The 20474-nt window shown below is 47.0% G+C and overlaps 1 long non-coding RNA gene across 1 annotated transcript in view; it reads left to right on the forward strand.

The window, feature by feature from the left end:
• The first annotated feature begins 13532 nt into the window (after positions 1 to 13532).
• The window catches only part of LOC147998729 (uncharacterized), a 44111-nt gene continuing 37169 nt past the window's right edge, over positions 13533 to 20474 (forward strand). Inside the window, exon 1 of the long non-coding RNA XR_015645927.1 lies at positions 13533 to 13775. This is a non-coding gene — a long non-coding RNA (uncharacterized LOC147998729). The remainder of the gene's footprint in view (positions 13776 to 20474) is intronic.

A 20474-nucleotide genomic window follows, 5' to 3' on the forward strand; every position in this document is an offset into this window, starting at 1 on the left:
CACTTCCCCTAGAGGTGAGCCCTTGCTAGGAGGAGAGGTGAGACCGGTCGATTTTAGCGCTCATTAGCAGTTCTGGCCAGCAGTGGTGGGGAGATTGAAGCTATTGGCAAAAGGAGAGTCTGCTGCTCTGGGTACGCAGTTAGCCATTCCAGTCCTTTCTCCACAAGTCACTCACAGGGTTCACTGCTGATCTCAGGGCAACGAACAGACAATACTTTACAACAGTTTTCTCCAAACAGCTAAGTCCCCACGCAGTTTCGTAAGGGAAAAATTAAGAGGCAGAAAGGCGGTATTCGAAACCCAAACCTTTCTGATCTCTGGATTTCAGAAAAACAGCAAAATCAGTTTGTAGGTTTTAGATAATATTGTGCAAGTTTCAAAGGTTGCACATATTTATGGTATAAAGAATTTGCTCACCTGAAATTAAAATGTAGCTGGGTGTCCTGTGTTTAAATAGAACTAACACGTAAAGTATAGCAAGGGCTTTGGTAAGCACTTTTGATTTCTCAAACAACTGACTAGGTAGATGCCCCTATGTGTTCTTCACAGCGACATAACCAACTTGCCCAGTAACTCAATTAGACAGTAATTCTGATGGCACAGCCCCCCCCCTTTACTTCCCATTATGTCATCTTGATACCCAAGCAAGAGGGGAATGAGTGGTCATTAGACAATGATGACGATGATGACGACAATCCCTGATTGTCATTCAATGAAACCTTCTGTCATATGAAGCTTGTGTCTGGTCTGTCCCTTCTCTGTGTATTTTTCCTTGCCTTTTGAGGCTCATAGCTCTGTCCAGATTGGCCGCTCTCAACACTCCAACCCTGACCTATAACGCGTAGGGCCAACATGTCTGTGGTGTGCGGATGTGTCTTTTTTAAAAGAGACCCGGGAGGGATAATTAGAAGCTTACCAACACAGGAGAGGTGGAAAGGGAGATACAGGGTGAAGTCAGACTTCTCAGCTCATAATAGTTCATCTAATTTTGAGTTTTAGAAATGTTCTAATAATTTGGTTATTTGTAAACACACATGTGAATGCTGAGGAAAGTCGAATTTAAAAAGGAGCCAGTGAGTTTGAAAAGAATAATGTAATCACATCGAGGAAAAAAAATTAGAGACAAGTACAGTTAATCTTGAATATACTACTTTATGCCCTTGGTATAGAGAGATCAGTGCAAACCATTAATTCCTCGCAAATATTTAAATAGTATAACACCTTTTTAAACATACACATTTGTCAACATCTTAACGTCTTATGTCACTCTTAACCTGAAAAAAGTTATTAATCACTATTTTTTGCAAAATTATGTTTTACCATGTTGTAAACAATAATAACAGTAATAATATTGCTTTATTATTTAGTGTCTAATGAATACTCAGTAGAATAAATGTTGAATGATTTTTAAAGCATGTGAAAAAGAAAAAGGTTTACAACCAAATCCTTTGTTTATTTTTACTTCTTTTATATTGATGGAGACAGAACCCAGGGCTTTGGTCATGCTAGGATGCTCTACCTCTGAGCTGTATCCTCATCCCTTGTTTTCTTTAAGACAGGGTCTGACTAGCTCAAGCTAGGCCTCAGCCTTGCTGAGCACCCTGGCTCAGAGACTTAATGAACACATGGGTTGGGTGTGAGTTGACGGTGCCTCCCAAAGGTTCACGTGTTGGAAATTTAGTCTTCTTGTGGTGGTTGGCGTTCAGGAGAGGAGAGGAGAGGAGGCACCGTGCATGGTGATTAAGTCATGGAAGAAATCACCCTCAGGAGGGATTGTTGCTTTTCTTGAAGAGTGGGTTTGTTCCCAGGAGAGCGAATTGCATAAAAAGAGTAAGCCTCGCCCCTGACTCTCTCTCTGGCTTCCCGTCCTTCCATGTGTTCTCTGTATCTCCTAAGTGCTCCCATGATCACATCCGCCATGCTGTGGGTGTAGCCATCAGGCCTCACCAGAGCCAAGCAGATGTTCTAGCACTGTGCTCTCAAATCTCCGTAACTGTGAACTAAATTACTCTTTTAAAAGAAAATATCCAGCCTCAGGCATTCTGTTCCAGCAACTGGGATTGGGTTAATATACAATAGTTCTGGCGTTGGAGTACATGGCATAGCAATTCTGGAATTATTTTGTACATTGTTATTATGGAACTTAGCACAAAAGCAAATGTTTTTATGTGTTAGAGGATTCAGGATCCTCTAAGAAAGAGACATAAATATGAACGAGGAAAGGGAAACTGAATCCTGGTGTTAGCGGCTCCTCTTGGCTCTGTCCACTGGCGTAGTCGTGACACCCCAGGAACCATGAGCACAGATCTTACTCTCTGCACACCCTTTCTCACCACAGCCAACTAGGACTTGGAGAAATATCTGAGCCAATGGAGGGGCAGGGTCAAAGCTCAAGAATATCCCATTTTTTAAATAAAGTGCAGTCCATTATTGGGATTATAGTTCCAGAATACAAGAAACACCCAGAAGGGATTCAGTTGTCCAAGTCTGAGACCACCTGGGCGTCAGAATGAATAACAATCACGACAGATTACAACAGAAGAAACATTTTTCATTAGTTCGTGTTGCAGCAGCTAAATAAATAAAGACATGGGGAAACATTGTTCCTTAAAGTAGAAAGCCAACAGACTAAATCGGTTTGCAAACCCACATTTCCCAACATCATAGTACTAACTGGTCAGGATGAGACCCATTCATGGATGCACATCTCAGTGAATCTCCTCCACGGATGATGTAGCAGAAGGAACAATACTGGCTTACAGCAGAAGGGCTGGTCACCACTGTCGCCACGGAAACGCTGAGGACCAACCTTCTATGAAGAAATGATTGATGGCTTTGTGTTTTCTAATGTAATACTTTGAGGACATATTGGCCATGCTGAAATTCTGCTTAAAAAAAAAAAAACATTCACAGCGCATGGAAACACTGGTTAAATCCAAATTGAAGACCTTTTAGGAAACACCCGGCTTACGTTTGTCAAGACAGCCAACAGTCAAGACAGTCATAAAACACAAGACAATGGATCTCTGAAACTTTCCCAGATTGAATGAGAGGAGCCAGCCAGTAAAATAGAAAGAATAATCTTGACTTAGAGCCTAGATTAGGGAGGAGACAGCCATTAGGAAGATCAGGACCACCGTGAACGGCGATTGTGCATTATCCTAGAAAGCGATGTTACGGTTCCCAAGACTCAAACTGTACTGTGGTTCTGAAAAGGAGATTCATGCAGACATAGGCTGACTATTTAAGGACAAAGGGCATAACGAATGCAGCCTACCTATTTCCATCTGGCTCAGCAATAGTTAACATACTCACATACAGTTAAAGGTAGGTGGACGAATGGGTAGGGGGCTAGACAACCACACAGAGGTTCGCCAAAGCAGTGATTGACAGGCCTAAGGGGCGTGGCTACGGATGAGTCGCGGTATAACCCTTGCAGATTTCCTGTAAGTTTGAAATACTTTTCTAGACTGAGCTGCTTTTTCAAAAGTTGTGATTCTCTAATCTCTTCAATGAAGAACTGATACCTAGAGGATTGGACATGTAACTAGAACTGGAGGTCTGAAATGGCCAATAAATAAATAAATAAATAAATAAATAAATAAATAAATAAATAAATAGGTCTGAGCTCGGTGGGGGATGGGGAGCGTCTGCCAGGAGGCAGTCACTGTAGTTATAAAAACCCGGATTCCAGGTCGGTGTCCAGGTGACCTTCTCCCTCAGCTGTGCCACTGTGTGTCATACAGAGAAGCTGCAGGATCCCTGAGGAAATCCTAATCTGTCTCCTGCCTTTGAGAGCAATTCTCAAACCTATCCTTCTAACCGCAGAGGGGAACAAAGCGCTTAGTAGGGCTTCAGGAAGTACTATTGCTCCCATCCCCTCCCCCCACCCAGGGGGGGAGGTAGCATCTTCTATCTCCTGGCGCTTTCTGATTCCACCTTCCTCACTGTACTCTCTACATAGCCTTTGCTCCAACAATTCTGAGTTATATTTAGCGTCTCAAGCATATAATTGGGGTTTCTGAAAAGGTCTCAAATGCTATACTTCTCAGCTTAGCTTGGAACAATGTTAAAAATAAAGAGAGAAAAGATAGAGCCGGGGTGTAGCGCGATTGGTAATGTGTTTGTCTAGCGTGTATGAAGCTCTGGCTTTGAAATCCGGCACGCTATACAGTGGGTGTGGTAGTCTATGCCTATAATCTTGACACTTGGGGGCCAGAGGAAGGAGATCAGAAATTTAAGGCTATGTGGGTAGCTAAGGCCAGTCTGGGATATAATAGACCCTCTCAAAAAGGGAGTGGGGTGGGAGGGAATTATATGACAAGGTGCTAAGACAAGGCAAGAATACTCATCTTTGAGTAAGGCTGAGCTAGAGGCTGTGGCTAAGGTCTGGAAGCCAGCAGGCAAGGGGCATCTAAATGCCAGTGCCTCAGCAGACAAGACTGCTACATCACAGGGGCCAGCAGATGAAAGGCAGACAATGGGTAGGTCTAGTCTCTGGGGAAATCTCTATGAGCCACCATGGTAGAAAGGTGCTCCCTCCTGCACAGCCCGGGCAGCAGCGTAGAGCTTACCCCAGAGGGTTAGAACTTCCTAGGGATGTCTTTTCCCATTTAATTCAATATCATTAATTAATTCAATTTTTTGTTTCCACTCCTTTTGGCTTTTGGCTTGTCCTGGAATGGGTTATGCAGACCAGGCTAGATTTGAACTCAGAGATCCTCTTGCCTGTGCCTCCTGAGTGCTGGGATCGAGGGCATGCTAGCACACCTGTCCTTCCATTCTTAATATATTTTAATACCCTGTTTTAGAATGCTCTCCCAACATCCTTTCCTCTTCCCCTTCCCCTCCTCCTTCCTCTTCTTTCTCCTCTCCCAGCTCCTCCTTCAGTAGACATCTCGAAGACGCTTTCTCTCGCCACGGCAATGACCCACAAGGTTTGCGTTCACTTATTTTGCTGTTTATTCTCTTAATCTGCTGGGTTGGCTTCTTATCCTTTTTGACACATGCTTCTGTGTGTGTGTGTGTGTGTGTGCACGTGTGTGTATGTGTGTGCATATGTGTGTGTGTGCGTGTATATATGTGTGTGCATATGTGTGTGTGTTAAAAAGCAGACACTTGGGCTACTCTTTAAATTGAAAATTAATGTGCACATTGTGCATGGGGGACAGGTTTAGGATGCTCCCAGTATGTGGGCTTAAGGTAGGGACCTGTAGGGTGATTCAGGGGCTTACCTTCCCTTCCCTCTTCCTCCCCTTCCTCCCTTCTCCCTCCCTCCTTCCCTCCCTCCCTCCCTTCCTCCCTTCCTTCCTTCCTTCCCTTCAGATTCCCTGTCTGTCATTATCTGGATACCTCTTCCCTGGTTCTAGTCCTTTCTCCAGAGAAGCCCAGCAGCCTCCTGCCTGAGGGCTTCCCCTGCTGCCAGGATCCCAGGGATGGGAAGTGACGAGATCTGGGCCACCGTTCAGCTTTCACTCTCAGGCCTGTGCTGTGCCACAGTTTCTCTGGATGCTGCCTAGGGGTGGCTTTTTAGTTCCTTGACATGGGCAAGTGACCCAGGCTTTACTTTCTCAAGCAGTTTCCATCAGACTTCTTGCTCCCCCTGCCCCACCCCACCCCCTGCCATACACACACACACACACACACACACACACACACACACACACACACACACACCCTTTTTTTTTCTGACAGGGTCTTGCTTATGCAGCCCACACTGGTCTCCTGGCTCAGGCACCACCAAAGCAGTGCCTTCTATTTCTACTCAGAGACATTTCTCTTTCCCTGGGGTCTCTCCCCAAGTTTCTTCATTCCTGGGGTCAGACTCTATTTTACTATTTATACTCTCAATTTAGTGCAGATCAGAGGGGAAGAGGGGTGTCAACTGAACTGTCATTCCCCGAGTCCTCCTGGGCTCGTGCCTGCTTTTGCACTGGGCTTCTGCTCTGTTTCGTCTCAGGTTTTACCTCCCCTGCGGGGTCTCTGAGGCTATCTTCAGTCCCTTCCCTAGATCCATGCCATGTAAGAATCATGCAGTTGGCGCTCCTCACTGGGAAGTCAGAAGATGAAGCAGGTGACCACGTACGCAGGCCCTCCTCAGTTCTCCCAGTTGCTCCTAAGCAGAGTCCTGACAGTTTTTAAAGACTGCAGCAGAAATAGCAAACTCTGTGCCTTGTTTACAGTGTGTACAGCTTTTCTTGACCCTTTTTGGAGAAGTGCCTGTTTTACTTAGAAGTAATTGCCTTTCAAAGGCTGGCAAGTCTCATTAGTTACCAGGAGAGTGAAGGTAATAAGAAAGGTCTCCCGGCCGAGCCAGGAAAAGCAACAGAACAAAATGTATAGTGGGTTCCCCCCTGCCTTGCTGATCAAATAGGTCCTGTGTGTACATAATCGAGAGAAAATTGACACATTATCTAAGACGCGTTTTTGTTTTCTGCTGGGTACAAGCAGCACTGGGCACTCAAGCGGAGTCCTTTGAGGTCCAGGAGAGAGCTGTGTGGAGGGGTGCCCTGCCCCCCCAGATGGAGATGAAGCAGGGTGAGGTTCAACCATTTCTACAGTAAAATCCAGAAAGGGCCTCCGCCCATCTTCTAAGCCTGCCTTAATCACTTAGCTCAAAGGGGCTGCTCCAGGCCACCAGCTTACTGTCCTAAGGCTGAGCAGGATCCAGCCCCAAATCCGGGTGCCAGCAGGGTCAGTCCTTCTGGATGCTCTGAACAGGAAGCCTTTCCATGCCGTTTTCCTAGCTTCCGGTGGTGGCGGGCAAACTGGCATCTTTCTTCCTTTCCTTCTCGGCTCTGAAAATGAAATAAAATTTCTTTCCTTAGTCTGTAAGGTTCGCAGCTGGGACTGAGTTCTGTTAAGAAAAATACGTTAGTATGAAAAAAAAAAAAAAACCAAAAAAAAAAAAAAAAAAAAAAAAAAAACAAGTTCTAATAAGATGCGTCACGTCTGTCACACGGGAGAGAAGCGACTCTCTGAACCTACCCTTCTCTCAAGCCGGCCTGCCGTAGATGGTGCTTTAGTGAGGAACATGACCAGAGGCTTAGAGTCAGAGAAAGTCAGATGGCGGTGGTTCCCAGATAGTTCTGGCGTCTGCAGGTCCGTGAGGGTTTCTAGTTCCAGCTTTAGCAGTGCGGAGTGGCAGTGGGAGGTAGGTAGGCAGGGTGGGAGGTGGGTAGTGAGGTCCCTTTCCTCGATGAATCTCCATTCTGCAGAGAAGTTTCTGACTACTGTCAGTATCCGGCGCTGAATACTTTGGTGTCTCTGGGTGTGCCTAAGAGAGACTCAGAGCTTAACCAAAGGGAATGAACTGAGGGGGAAAATGCCCTCCCTGAGTCTAAACAGAACTAACCCATGGGATGGGGGCTTGGATAGAATTGAAGGGGGCAAAGGAGGAAGGTAGCTGAGCGCTGGTACCCATTTTCTCTCTTCCCCGGCCTGCCGTGTGTGTTGTGAAGTGAGGGGCCCTGCTGCGCCTTGCCTGACATGATGGACTGCGCCCTTTGAACTAAAAAGACAAAAATCAATCCTTTCCCCTAGCAGGTGTTTGGTCACAGCGACAGGGAGGTGCCTGACCGAGCTTCCTTCCGCTGACGATGAGTCACTCTCGTTTCTGCATCCACCTTCACCGGTCCCTCTTCCTTGTCATCCATCACTGGCTTTAAGGACTAAAGTAACCCAGCATGACTCAGTCTCAGCTTCAAGCCACGCGTAAAGACCTTCGCTCTAAATAGGGCTACATCCTAAGGTTCTAGGTGAGCCTGAACCTTTTGCGCGTATGATTCGATCAGAACATTGCCGCATCTCTCTGCCTCCTCCCACCCCACTTCCGGTTACAGTCCTGACGACTCAGGAAGTCCCAGAGAAGATTCTGGAAGATAGAAAAGTTGGGCTTGTGCGTGAGGCTCTCCTCCTGAGCAGATTTCCTGATACAAGCTGCACATCGGAATCACTGTCGGGGTTTTAGAGTCCTGCTTTCCAGGCGTCAGTGAAGGTTTACGAAAGCCATCACGAGGTTTCAATGTGCGAGCCCAGTGCCGCTCACAGCTTCAGGGGCCCTTCAAGGGATTTGTGCTGAGGAGGCCGCCTGATGTGAGCGCCTTGGCCTTCCTGATGCTGACCACCCCGCATTGCCAGCTCTTGTTGGCTAGGGAGAGTTTGGCTCTAGGCTTTCAGTTCCGCTCCTGCTCCCTCGTTTGCATAGAAGGAGAATAGCTCTGCTCTTCCCTTCCCCAAACTCAAAGTTAGTGTGGCAAAAGAATATTTGCATGAGGGGGTGCGCGCGTGTGTGGGCCACCCACCCACAGACAATTTCATATTTTAGAAGCAATCTTTTGTATTTATTATAGCAAAGTAACGTGCTCATCAGAGAAATATAAAAAACCACACAAAAAACAGTGGAGAAGCGAAATCACCCAGGACTCCATCTCCCTGGGGGAACGAGGAGATGGTGAATGCTCTTCTAATGATTCTTTTAAAGACGCAGCATGTGTCTTACAAGTGTGGTGTTACGTGGTTTCAATTTTTTTTAGCAGCATATCATAAAATATATATCAATAATACATGTTAATAAATACTTCCTACTTTGGTCTTTGGGTTTTCAAGTAACTGCACTTAATTCTTTTGCAATGAACAGTCCATAACTGTTTAATCAGAATGCAAGAACTTTTCTTATTGTCTAATTTTCGGAACTAAAGGACAGTGGTTCTCATACCCACTACCCCCACCCAACCCCACCATGGTCATTGCCCCAAATACCCCCACCCCAACATTATGCTCCTGTAGCCTGCTTCTGCCACCTTTATCTCCACCCCACACCACTCTATCTACCCAACACCCAAGATACAGAAATTGGCCACAGTCTTGTCCTAGAACTTCCTGACTTATGGGAGAACACTCCCCAGGGCCTGGTGAAGACAGATCATGGGGTTTGGGATCATGTACACCCAGTGCTGTACTAGGAGAGAGGCATCTTTTCTCTGGCCGTCTGCTTTAAAATTGCTAAGTCGTATTCTGAACTAACCCACTGCAAACAGAAAAGGGGGACTGGTTAGAGCTAGCAGGGCAAAGCAAGGAGACACTGGCTGCTGCCCCGCCCCCACCTAGAGATGAATGAATTTCCTGCAGCCCAGTGGATGCTACAGAGAGGAGCCAAGTTTGTCCTGGCCCCTACCCAAAGACTGAACTGGTCGGAAGCCTATTGGCTTCTGTAACACAGGTGGATTGCAAGGGTGTGGTAGCCACAGGATTGCCCTTCTATTTGAGGTAACTGTGCCAAGGGGAACCTCTTACACACCCTCGAGAGTGGACCCATGTAATCCATGAGGACCCAAGGACACCATGCCTAGTACCAGAAAGACATGAAACCAAGGTAGGACAGCAGCAGGTAGAGAGTATTTTCCCTGTCCCTTGTGCCCCTTTGTTGCCCCTGCCCCCAAAAGATCTGGAATCAGAGGCGTGCAGAGCATTGAGTCAGAGGCGAGAGGTGACACCTTGGCCATTTAAGTCAGTGCCAGAATGCCATTGACTTAGGTCTTGAAATTCACTCTGAGAATAAAGAGATGTGTTTTGCAGAACAAACAATTATCATACCTTTTTTTCCCTGTGTTCTAAGGAACCATACGCTTTATGCAAAAAAATCAATCAATGCTCTTCCACTACCTAACAATTCACAGAATTGTGACTGTCTAATTACAAACATATGTATACACATCTCCGTGCAGGTATGTGCACATGTGTGTGGCTTCCCACAGAGGTTTAAAGAAGGCATCAGATCCCTAGAACTGGAGTTATAGGTGGTTGTGGATCACCGGACATGGGTGCTAGGAACTGAACTCTGGTCCTTTGCAAAAGCAGCTAGTGTTCTTAGCCACTGAGCCATCTCTCCATCCCCATGACAACATAATTTTATATAGATTTTTCAATATAGCAGTCTTGATAATATATAGACTCGCTCAAAATATACAGAAGGAGTTTTAAGCAGCTGGTCCTTATTCAGTGTTGAAGACACAATGTTCTAGTTACTATTTCGGCTACAAGGGAAGAAAAAGAAACACTACCCCAAGTACAATAGCGTAAAGTTAACAGCCATGGTTATACTCAAGTGTTTTGTGGGTCAAGACTGAAGCATACGGAACGACAGAATCCTGGGGGCCCTGAGCTAAGAGTCCAAAAGGTTGGCAGGTCTCAAACATCTGGGTCTGAAAACATCTGGAAATGTCTTTTTTCATACGGCAGGAACCTGGCAGAGATAACCCGATGGTTGGGCTCATCTGAGACAATAGGCAGTTGAGCATCGCTGTGTGGCCCTGCCTTGGAGCTGAGGTGACCCACAGTGCAGTAATGGGTCCCAGAAAGGGTTCCCAGAGGGAAAAAATCCAACAGAGAGTCTAAGTGGGTGACCTTTTATGTCCCAGTTTTGGAAGGAAGCAATGTATTATTATAGCAGCTATAAACCTCTGTCCTGTGTAAGGACCCTATTTTTGAACAGAAATAATGTTAAAATAGAATTTTCAATGATTAACAAAATTCTAACATCCCAGTTAAAGTCGATATATGCATATGTGCATATAAGATGTAATACCACATACACACATATATATATATACATACATACATACATACACACACACATACATATATATGTGTGTATTTCCCAACAACAGTGTTCCAACATCTACAGTTTTTCTATTCACTGATGTCAACACTCAGCTCTGACAGGAAGTCCTTATAATTATAGTTAGAATGAAACCACAAGCTGAGGGCTCAGTTCCACAAGGCGACCCTCATGTCAGACTCCTGATCCTCAGAAGTCTCAGATCCTTAGTCAACCCTCACTTCTACCTGACTTCTGACTTCTGTCTCCTGACTCTCCTTTTCCAGTTTGACGATTTCCGAGAAAGACTCAGGATTCAAGAAAGCACTTGGCTCACAATGACCAGGTCTCAGAAAGGCCACATGGCAGAGACATGGGCTGAGAAGAGTCACCTTTTGGGCACCTGCGTTTTTCAGTCCAGAGGCTTCTAAACTCTCTGTTTCCAAGTTGGCCTGAGACCTCATTTGTTAAACAGGATTATTTGAACCCCTGGCCACTGAGACGTAAACTCCAGCTCACGCGTCTCTTCCTTCCATGGGACACTGCTGAAAATTCTAATGGTCTAATTCTGGGGTTAGTTTTTTGGAATAGCGATCCTGCTCTGCTAGGCACGGCGGAGGCACAGCAGATCCCCAGGCTTCAGTAGGTCTGGTCCAGCAGCCGGGGGCAAAGAGCAGACATACTATGTAAGTTTGTTGCACCGCAGAATGGTCAGTATTTATATGTAGAGTGTGAGGCTGAGGACTGGGACGGTGCCGGGCTGCTGGAAGGGGACCTGGAAATAAATAGGATTCTGAAAATTCTGTGAATTAAGTACCTAGGGGGACTTAAAGGAAGAGTGACTAACTGCTGGAGGAAGCATGATTTTAAACATTTTTCCCAGTATAGAAGAAATTATTCGCTTGCTCATAGTCCCCAGTGTAAACCGCAGCCGAGCTACGGCTCCAAACGCTGGCTGGCAGCCAAGGACGTCACGTGACCATCGGAGCGCTTGCTTTTCCAACCCACACAGTGGAAGGTGGGTCAACACCCAGCAAATAGAAACAAGCTTCACAGGCATGTTCTTCCCGAGATGCTGCAAGCACCCTGAACCTGCTGGCCTGTGAAGACAGGCTAGGCGGCGGCGTTTAAACACGCAAAGCTGGGTACCCCTGTGCACTGTGCTCCGACCCTTCCCGGGGGCGTCTGCAGCCATTTGCAGGCTGGGACGGAAGGATAGGAGAAAGTCATGGGGGTTCTTGTTTAAGACAAGGGAGAGTCAAGCTGGGCCCTCTAAACTCAGGACTGGGGCACTAAGTGGTAGACCAGAAGATGAAATGATTTCGTGGAAAGCCATATGTCTATTGAGTCGAGGGCCTCTAGGCTTCTATCCATTCTCCGTGCTAAGGCGCCATTGCTGGTCAGAACCATTTTGCCCTTTACCTCCTGCAGAAACTAGGTCTCTTCTCCCACAGCAATACTGGATTCTGTTATTTCTTTTTTTCTTTCTAAGCAATTGTGTGACAGCTTGTTGGCACTGTGTGGTTAATACCTTTTAAATCCCCCACTGAATTTCCTGGGCTCAAACCGGCATTAGGCATAGAGCAAGTGACACACCGCAGTGAGAAGGAAATGTGAGAGGCTCCCCTCTTCAGTGCCTTGAGCAGTCTGAATGCTCCACGCAGGTAGGATGCATGGCGCATAGCTCTGCTCTTAAATTTCCAGCCTGGACTGTCTTCGTCCCCATACACTGTAGGACTGAATTTAATAGACTGTAAGGTGGAATTCTTACATATAAAACAAAACCTTAACATGGTCGGTTGCTTTTTGGTTAGAAGAGGTTTTATGAAAAAAAAATTAATCTGTCACTAAAACTTGGTGTCAAAAGACTTCATCGTTTCTGCGCAAAGGCTCCAGGGGTGGGAGCAACGGTGAGGAGCTGGGACATTGACGACAGGCACGTCCCCTCCCTCTTTCTGTTCTTGCTTTAGCTTTGCCAAAAACTGTCTGTTTGAGGCCTTGCTTTGTGAACATCAGTCACTTCCATTTCTTCCCTCCCTATTTACCTTTTCCCCTCTGCCATTAGGCATGTTTTGTGATTTGAGTTGCTTTTAGGTTTTAGGTGGGTACGTGTGTGTGTGTGTGTGTGTGTGTGTGTGTGTGTGTGTGTGTGTGTGTGTGTGAGTGACATCTACGGCGCTGATCCTCCTTGGCCATAGGCATGTCCTGCAGATGGGACCAGATTGGACCAGACAGTTCCAGACCAGAGCAGGGGAGTGCAGTGCAGACCAGTGCTGGGGAGCTTGGAGGGGCAACACCTAACTTGATGGACAGCCAGACTAGCCAATAGATGAGTGTCAGGTCCAATGAGCAGTTGTCTCAAAAGGTGGAAAGTGATGGTTGAAGACATCCAATGTGAACCGCTGGCCTCCACACACTCACCATTGTATGCGTGTATGCACGTGGGCCAGCACGCATGCGCGAGCACACACACACACACACACACACACACACACACACACACACGCACACACACGCGCATACCATCCAAAACCTAAAAGCAACTCAAACCACAAAACATACCTAATGGCAGAGGGGGGAAAGGTAAATAGGGAGGGAAGAAAAGCTTTCATTCTGAAAACTTATTTGTTTACATAAATCTCCAGGAGGGAGCACAGCCAAGGCCCAGTGTGAAGGCAGAGTTCCTTCTGGGTTGTGGAAACACCGGTGGCAACAGCACAGAGACCCACTTCCTTGATCATTCGTTTGGAGGACGGGTCTGAGGAAATTGCCAAATAGCACAAGCCTGACATTATTTTCTCCTAACGAAACATTTTCCTGGAAGCGCAAGATAGATGCAAAAGCAGACATTTCTAGGAAGTAAGACGGTCCTGTGGTGGCAGGATGAGCCAGATACAGCTCTTTCGTCCCAGGCCAATCTGCCATAGAACCGTGTGCACCAGGTGAGAGTTCAGGCTGTGACAGGCAGCCATGGGTGCAGATGTGCACTTTCCAGCTGTACTTGCAGGACAGCCACCAACCACGCGCTCTTGTGCACAGGTTCACTGCTGAAGGCTCAGCTCCCAGTTAGTGCTGAGGAAGGTACAAAAAGACAAGGAGCACCCCTTAGGAGCCCTGCTACGTATGCTGGAGCTGTGACCGCACAGTGGCGACTTCCCAGGCAGACAGAGGAACACTGGTAAGGGATGAGGGGTCCTGCGGTAGCTCTAAGGTGCCCTAACCCGGTGACCTGGAAGCCGTCAGGCATCTCCAGGTCTGCTTCCTCATTTATACTGTTACAGACATTGCTCGTGTAAGTTCGCCACAAAGCCCAGCATCCTGGGCCACTGTAGAAACAATAACCCCATCAATTCTGGACATAAACTCTCATCTCCACAGTCAGATGAGGCCTGAGGTAAAGTGAACAATGACTCGGGACATGCTCGCAGATTCCTCTCCGTTTCAGAGTGGGCGCCTCTTACAAATGCTCACTGCCCCGGATGCCCAGGGCCCTGTGCCTAACCAGCCATGTGGAGCAGGCAGTGTGACGCTCTCTCCCCATCCCCCTCTTTTAGCTCCCAAAGCCTCTGCCAAGCGTGCAGCTGCCACCATCTCTGGTTGTGTCCTGGAACCTCTATAACTCTAAAACAAGTGTGTGTGTGTATGCGTGTGTGTGTGTGTGTCTGTGTCTGTGTCTGTGTCTGTGTGTCTGTGTGTGTGCCTGTGTGTCTCTATGTGTGTGCATGTGTGTGTCTGTTTGTGTCTGTGTGTGTCTGTGTGTATGTCTCTCTCTGTGTGTGCATGTGTGTGTCTGTGTTTGTGTCTGTGTATGTCTATGTGTGTGTATCTGTGTGTCTGTGTGTCTCTGTGTGTGTGTGTGTCTGTGTCTGTGTGTCTGTGTGTGTGTCTGTGTGTCTCTATGTGTGTGCATGTGTGTGTCTGTATGTGTCTCTGTGTGTGTGTTTGTGTCTGTATGTGTCTGTGTGTGTGTGTCTGTGTGTGTCTGTGTGTCTGTGTGTGTGTGTCTGTGTGTGTCTGTGTGTCTGTGTCTGTGTGTGTGTGTGTGTGTGTGTGTGGTTCTTGAATTGTCTGCTGTAGTCTCCATGGGGACTGAAGCTCTCCCTGCCTAGTGTTGCCCAATGCACTGTGTGTCACCACACTCTGCTTGTTCAGAGGACTCCAGGGGAAGTTCTTTTTCTATGCTCTGTTACTTATGTCCCTACCTTGTCCCTGAACCCCTAGAGACACTTAATCAAAGTGGTCTGATTCCTGGTTTCTCTAGAAGCTGTGTGATGCAGGGCAAGCTATGTCTCCTCTCTGGGCTTCAGTTCCTCTTGCGTCAAATAATGATGATAATATTATTTGTTGAGAGGGTTGCCGTGACAATTCATTGAGTTATCACACACGAAATGTTTGGAACGGCGTGTGTAAATGCCCAATACATATGTGTATTTGCACATTTCAAGATGGCTAACGGCCAAGGAGCTAGGCAGAGGCAGTATTTATTTGTGTTTGCACCCTAGCTCCTAGCACCTGCCCGGCCTGGGATAGGTACTCCTTTGATAAATGAATAAATGAATGAGTGGGTGAGCAAAACAAACAAGGGGCCAGAAGGCTGGTTGAAGTAAAGCTTTTGACTGGGAAAGCATCGCATGCCAGAGGCTCTAGGTCCTCTGCTGGCCCTGGGGGAGTGAAGGAGCCAATGGCAGGGAGACCGAAACCCCACTAGGTCCACCTTCCACAGGCAGGAGCTTCATTGGAATCAGTGATCACATCTGCACTGTGAATGGCTTGCATTCATACGCAGCCTTGACCAAAGGTGTGGAGGCCTGTTTTCTCCTTGGAGGTGAGGGAGGTGAGGGAGGGTCTAAGGCAGTCAAAGAGACCTCAGTAAGAGATGGTCTCCATTGTGTGGAACTTGGAGCTCCCTGGACGAGTCAGTTGTCCACTTTTCTTATTTCTGTCTCATCATACACCATGAAACCGACATTTCGTTGACCTGGAGTTGGGTCAATTGGATTTATACTCCCCTCACACGCATGGTGGTTTTGTCTCCCTGTATTTCCTGTCCCTGCCTTCTAGCAATTCATTTCTGCTGCCAGCACGGAAAACACATACAGAAATTTGAATGGGCTCACGATTCTGAATGAGTGAAGTTAAAGGACCAGGGTTGGTAAGAGGCTTCCTGCTTGGTGATCCCAAGGCAAGAGCTGGAGAGCATGCATGTGGACTCTGTTGTAAAGTCACTGTGCTCGGACACAGGGACCCCACCCTACCAATTTTATCCAGTCTTAATCACTTCCCTCAAGCCACCTACCTGGAAACATCTCAGTGGGCTCGGTTCACGGGTTCACATTCCTATCCTCTTTGTAACTTACAGTGAGGCTTAAACTTCAGTGCTAGAGGAGCTTGGGAGGACTCAGGTTGAATGCTGAAGCCATACTGAGTGCAGCAGGTGCCTCAGAGCAAAGCATCAGAGTGGCCACCAAAGGCTCCTCAAGGCTCCTCTTTTTGTCTTGCCCTCTTGCCTACAAGATAGAGTTTCACACTGTTTGTTCCCCATGATCCCAGTATGGAGGCTCAGGGCTATATCACCAAGCTGGAAATGCTGACCTATGTCTGGGTTCTATGAGGACCAGTGGCCACAACCTCAAGAAAAGCAGGTAGCAGTGATCCTGAGTACTGACACGGTCACCCTCCACACTTCCTGGTTCACACGCTGCATCATTCATGAAGAAAATGAACTCATCACCTTCTCCCTCGATGAAGCTACGGACTTTAATTAGAAGACTCAGGAAAAGCATTGACATTTAGCTGTAATACCCCGAAAGAGTGTTAATTCCATTCAGTTTGTCAAAGAAAAACATATTCTTGATACTTGTGCCAGGGGGGAAGGCAGACTCCGTTTATCAGGGGATATGCTGCTTGGGCCTGGAGCCACTGTCCAGTGTTTTATGGATGGTGGGGAGGAGGGATCAGTTCAGCCCAAACTCCAGCAAAGATAAAAGGACATGCAAAGTCCCCTTTGACTTACACAGACAAAGTAATCTGGGGCAGCCTGCTGTGCTGCCTCTTGATTGGTGTTTTGGTGTGTTGGTGTGTTGGTTGGTGTGTTGGTTGGTTGGTTGGTTGGTTGGTTGGTTGGTCAGTTAGTTGGTTGGTGGGTTGGTGGGTTGGTTGGTTGGTTGGTTGGTCAGTTAGTTGGTTGGTGGGTTGGTGGGTTGGTTGGTTGGTGGGTTGGTTGGTCAGTTAGTTGGTTGGTGGGTTGGTTGGTTGGTGTGTTGGTTGGTTGGTGGGTTGGTGGTTGGTGGGTTGGTGGTTGGTGGGTTGGTGGTTGGTTGGTGTGTTGGTGGGTTGGTGGGTTGGTTGGTGGGTTGGTTGGTTGGTATGTTGGTTGGTTGGTGGGTTGGTTGGTTGGTGTGTTGGTTGGTTGGTGGGTTGGTTGGTTGGTTGTGTGTTGGTTGGTTGGTTGGTTGGTTAATTGGTTGGTTGATTGGTTGGTGGGTTGGTTGGTTGGTTGGTTGGTGGGTTGGTTGGTTGGTGTGTTGGTTGGTGGGTTGGTTGGTTGGTTGGTGTGTTGGTTGGTGTGTTGGGTTGGTTGGTTGGTGTGTTGGTTGGTTGGTTGGTGGGTTGGTGGTTGGTGGGTTGGTGGTTTGTTGGTTGGTTGGTGGGTTGGTGGGTTGGTTGGTGGGTTGGTTGGTTGGTATGTTGGTTGGTTGGTGGGTTGGTTGGTTGGTGTGTTGGTTGGTTGGTGGGTTGGTTGGTTGGTTGTGTGTTGGTTGGTTGGTTGGTTGGTTGGTTGGTTAATTGGTTGGTTGATTGGTTGGTGGGTTGGTTGGTTGGTTGGTTGGTTGGTTGGTGGGTTGGTTGGTTGGTGTGTTGGTTGGTGGGTTGGTTGGTTGGTGTGTTGGTTGGTGTGTTGGGTTGGTTGGTTGGTGGGTTGGTTGTTGGTTGCTGGAGACTGAACCCAGTGCATTGGGCATGCTAGCCATGTGCTCTTCATCTGGGCTGTTTTTTAAAACTCTGAGACAGGGCCTCGATATGTTGCTCAGGCTAGCCTTGAACTTATCCTGTGGTGCAGGGCCTTGAAGTTCCATTTGTACTGCTGTAACAAACTACCATAGAGAGAGTGATGACTTTATTTTTTTTAAAGATTTATTTATTTATTATATATAAGTACACTGTAGCTGTCTTCAGATACACCAGAAGAGGGCATCAGATCTCTTTACAGGTGGTTGTGAGCCACCATGTGGTTGCTGGGAATTGAACTCATGACCTCTGGAAGAGCAGTCGGGTGCTCTTAACCGCTGAGCCATCTCTCCAGCCCGACGACTTTATTTTTAAAGCCTAAACATGTATTTGTTGCATGTACACATGTAATGCATGCATGCATGAGCGTAAGTGCTACGACACTGTGTGGGTGTCAAGGGCAATTTGTCAGAGTAAATTCTCTCTTCCATCGTGTGGGCTCCAACCTTGTCAGCATGGTGGCAAGTGCCCTCACCTACTAAGCCCTCTCATCAGCCCAATTTATAAATAATAGTACTTCTCTTGGTTCTGGTTGGAGATGTCCAAGATTAAGGCACCAGGAGATCCTGTGCCTGGTAGGGGTCGTTCTCTGCTTCCAGGATGTGCTGAACCTCATGAGACAGACAAGTCAAGGACAAGAAGGGTACTGAGATTCCTCCACCCTTTTATAAGGTGACAAGCGCCCTTCATGAGGGCTCCACCCTGAAGCCTGAACATTATCACATTACATAGAAGTTAAACTATGAACTGGAGGGAGTGTAATGTTCACATCATGACATTCCTCAAAGAAATCCTTCCGTTGGCTTACTTAATTCTGGTCTGTTTGGTTTTTGTCTGTTTATATTTTCTAAAGGGGGGAAGGGAGAAGAGAAATGGCATGGAGTTGGGTGGCTGGGGAGCTTGGGAGGATTTGGGAGGGGTTGGGGGAGGGAAACAACAATCAGAATGTATTGCATGAAAATATTTTTCTGATACATATATGTATATATATACACATATATGATACTTTTATTATGCTATTTGTTTATACTATGGTTAGATAGGATTTACCAGCCAAGGGTTTATATGTTAGAAGCTGGATCCTCAGTGTTGTGATTCGAAGATACAGGGCCTTGTGGGAGGTCCCTAGTTTGTTGAGCTATGCCCCCAGAAAGGACTAAAGCAATTCTGTGACCCTTATAAAAATGAAATATTACAAAAGCGAGTTTAATACTTCAGTCACTGTGATGGTTTGGATAAGAAATATCCCCCACAGGCACAAGCTTCTGAATACTTCATCCCGAGTGAATGGCTGTCAGGGGAGGTTTAGAGTTGCGTCCTTCCGCTGGGGCAGGCTTTGAGAGTGCATAGCCTCACCCCACTTCCAGTTGGCTCTCACCTTTGTGCTCTCAGTTTCTTGTTCTGCCCTTCTGTCTGCTGTTTGCTGCCATGACTCCCTGCCACTGTGGACTCTTATCCCCCAGAACCATAAGCCCCTTCTATTTGTAAGTGGCCTTGGTCTGGTGTTTGATCACTGCAGCTGATGAGTAACAAATCCCCTCTGCTCTGGCTTCCTGCCTGGTCATGCGATCATTTCCTGTTCCAGGACATCTTCAGCCATCAGGCCCCAGAAGAAGCTGACCTAATGTGGTCTTCTAATCTTAAACATTTTATCGTCCAATCCTGAGAACTAAAGGGGATTATTTTCTTTATAGTCACCCAGCTTCTGGAATTTTATTATAGTAACAAAAATGGCTAACAGAGACCACATAAGGACACGTTGCCTTTCTCTGTTCTCATATCTGGGACCTCAGATGGCCTCTAATTGATAGCTCAGAGCTGGGGTCATCTGGAAGTGTCTTTGGGATTTGTATTACTTCTCTCGTTGCTGTGACAAAATGTCTTAAACAACTTAAAGGAGTTACTGGTCAGGATTACTATTGCTGTGACGAAACAAAATAAAAAACTTATGGCCAAAAGCAAGTCAAGGCAGAAAGGGGTCATTTGGCTTACACTTTTACATCATAGTTCACCATTGAAGGAAGTCAGGGCAGGGCCTCAAGCAGACCAGGAACCTGGAGACAGGAGCTGATGTAGAGGTCATGGAGGGTGCTACTTAGTGACTTGATCTTTATGACTTGCTCAGCTGCTTTCTTATGGAACCCAGGACCATCAGGCAAGGATGGCGACCACCCACAGTAGGCTAAGCCTCCCACATCTATTACTGATGAAAATCCTCTACAGGCTTGCCTACAGCCTAAGTTTATGGTGGCATTTTCCCAGTTGAGGTTTCCTCCTCTCAGATGACTCCAGCTTGTGTCAAGCTGACACAAAACTAGCCAGCACAATTGACTCCATGTCAACGTGACACACAAACACATCAATGTTAAGCTACAACCTTCTCTTTCTTGTCCGTCCCCAAGATCCCACATTCATATTGGCAATATAAAACATTTTGCAAACTTAAAAGGTCCCGCAGTCTTACAAAGGGGGGAAACTCATTTTGGCTCACATGTTCAGAAGGTGTACATCACGGCAAGGCAGGCATGGTTACGTGGCTGTGACAGTAGGAAGGGCATGTAACAGAGGCTTCCTATTCAAAGGCTCTCCCCCAGTGACCCCTCTACCAGTCAGGTCTCACAGCCATCAACGACAGTGTGGCCAGTTGAATACCAGGTGTTCAAACGTTGGGGCCTGTGAGAGACACTGTAGATTCAGACCATAGCACATATGACTGCTGGTGGCAGTTGAGAGTGGGGACCTCAGCTCAGCTCTTGTCTAATGTATCTGGGCTTCCATGCAGCAAAGATGTTCTGGCAAGTGTCTCAGACTCAAGGCTCTTCAGGACCCTTTCAAGAGTTACTGCCCTTGACTGGGACCATAGCTCAAT

Source organism: Rattus norvegicus, chromosome 20, assembly GCF_021556685.1.
Source record: "Rattus norvegicus strain SHRSP/BbbUtx chromosome 20, alternate assembly SHRSP_T2T, whole genome shotgun sequence".
NCBI lineage: Eukaryota > Metazoa > Chordata > Mammalia > Rodentia > Muridae > Rattus > Rattus norvegicus.